The sequence below is a fragment of the Poecilia latipinna genome, unplaced genomic scaffold, assembly GCF_001443285.1.
Source record: "Poecilia latipinna isolate Pla-1442-1.1 unplaced genomic scaffold, P_latipinna-1.0 Scaffold1072, whole genome shotgun sequence".
Lineage (NCBI taxonomy): Eukaryota > Metazoa > Chordata > Actinopteri > Cyprinodontiformes > Poeciliidae > Poecilia > Poecilia latipinna.
This window is the reverse complement of record NW_015113688.1, coordinates 32,844-35,512: the sequence shown is the minus strand read 5'-3', so window position 1 is coordinate 35,512 and position 2,669 is coordinate 32,844.

Here is a 2,669-nt window from a genome sequence, read left to right as displayed (position 1 = left end):
CATAAGAGTTACTTTCATAATGAAAGATATTGAGCTTTAGGTTCCACGTTCATAAATATACGTGTTCATTATATGAAGTTCTCTATTACTTATTTGTTGTTATGCAGTAAAAGAAAAAATAACCAATATGGTGGCAAAGTGCCAGTTGTTAAAGGATATTCTACAGCATTAAGCTATCGCTACGTTCACTTAAGCCCTGAAAGCTCTGAATTGATGAATTACTTCCACTTCCAGAGTTAAACCCACCATCTGGTTATTCTATGATATTCCAGCCTTGAGGTCGGTCATTTATCCAATGCATCTCAGTGTGGGAACCAGATATTGTTCGTAATGCTCATACCTGATGTTGTTCTGTGGTTAGGAGGTTGGATGATGACTTTTATTCACAGCTGCTTGGGACAGTCTTCTGGTTTGATCGGAGGATGGGACCAATGAGCCCTGAACCCCAAACTCAGCCTTTCTGGATTCTCACTGTACTAACTGTCATGTTTGACGGATATGAATGAAGTTTAGACTTCAAGTTAGGGAGCAGTTTTATTTTGTCAATGAAGAATGTGCTGCAATCACATACTGGGCAGGCAAAGCACGTCATCAGAAACATGTAACACATGAACCATGAAGTGTTGTGACGAGTCTCTAAACTCCCTCCGACTTGCAGAAGCCCCGTTACAAGGAGAACGACTTTGACAAACGATAAAGAATCTTTCTATTGTCTGTGTAGTGCTGTTAAATCTCTTACAGCACTCCTCCTCCTCCATGCTGGTTAATTATTTAGAGCTGCTGATTTATCGCCCTCACCAACAACACAGATGTAATAGTTGTCTTAATGGAGGGCTGTGCTACACGACAACTTTCTTAGCCATGCAGACTTTTAAAGCAGGAAGCTTTTAATGCAGCTCAGCAGAGGAGCTGCCACGGTGACCCTCTGCTGCCCTGATATAACTGCACAAATACTCAGAGCAAAAGTTTGCAGAATGGAAGCTATGAGCTTCTGTTGGACTTTAATCTATACTGAAAAAAAACAACACAATTTCCAGGAGAATCATCTTAGTTAATTTGGGGACATGTGGCAACGGTCAGGTTTAGTGATTGTTTTTAATTGCTGACTGCAGTATTTTGACTTGGATTGCTCTGTATGGTCTCAGAGCAATATAAGAGGATGGTAGTTCAATATGAAACCCTCTTGTCCCTACAGGGGAAGAAAAAAGAGGTTTAAAATCTTGCCTCAACCTATAAATGTTAGGAGGTTGAAACTGTTCAGTAGATTGTGGGAATAACTGAACAACTCAAACTTCATAAATTTGAAGCTCTTCTATAAGATTCTTTACATTTTTACCACCACTCAAATTTACACTCGTTATTATGATTGTCATCTCAGTTTGACACAGAAAATGAAAAATATGAGGATTTTTGCCTGAAGCATTTAGACAATCATCTATTTTATAGTATCTTTACACACCAACTTTACGCACAAACTTGTTTAAATCTTATCAATATTAGACTGTAGCACATACTGCTCTGAGCATCAGTTAACATCAGCATCCCGACACAGTAAAGAAAAATAAAATGGTGGAAAATGTGTATTTTGTGTATTTGTATCCCATTCAGTGGGTTAGGGTTAGTAAATGTTGAAAATGTGTAATCCTCCTCTATAAAGGTGTTGTGATAATTTTGTTATAAATTTTATTCTTTTACATCATTTTAAAGAATCCTATTCAACTCGTCTTATTTCCTGTGTTTTGCCTTCATTCCAGAGTTTGCTTGTTTTATGGGGACCAGAATATGAGGGAAGCCACAGCGACAGTGAGGAGCCTCCTTATTATAAAACTCAGTCTACACATTTGTAGCTAACAGCACAGCGAAGCTCGGAGTCTGTTCAGTAGGAGAGCTGGGAGCAGCCGGGCATCTCTAAGGGGAAGCAGGCAGAGGTTTGAAGGAACGCAGAAATCCAGCCAGGATAAACAAAATGGAAAAAAAAAAAAAAAAAAAACATGCGGCTTCTATTCTGTTCCAAATGTTCCTACATCTGTGGGATTTCTTTTAGCCAGGTGGGTGGGCAGGAGCACCGCTGCAGGGGTGGCCATTTTGACAAGAGGATTATCCACGAACCACAGCCAACTTTTAAGCCTATTTCCCTTTCTTATCTAGGCTCTGTCCTAAAAAAGATAATCATTTAATTAAATATTGATGATTTTTTTCAGAAGCAGACAGTGGCAATCTGACACGAGTGAATAAACTGCTGTTTTCTGAATCATATTCCCAGCATAAAACGGTAATCGAGGGGAGAATAGGTTGAACAAACAGCAACGCAAAAAACTGGGAGAGAAATGTTGGAAAACATTCATGCAAGTTGGACTTTTCTTCACGTATCGTCTCATTACAACCAAATTTCCATGCGATTGTTTTTTTTTTAATCTTCCTGAAGTAGCACATCACTGTAAAATGGAACAGAAATTAGTTGTAATTTTCAAAATGATTCTTAATAAAACCTTTCAGTTGTGTTTTTCTGATTCAGCCCATTTAATATGTGTAATCTGAATACAAAGCAGCCAAATGCCTTCAGACGTCATGTAATCAGTAATCAGAGTATATCAGTGTGTAATTTAGGTAACACTTTATTTGAAAGGGGTTGAATAAGACTGTCATGATACTGTCAGAAACATGACATA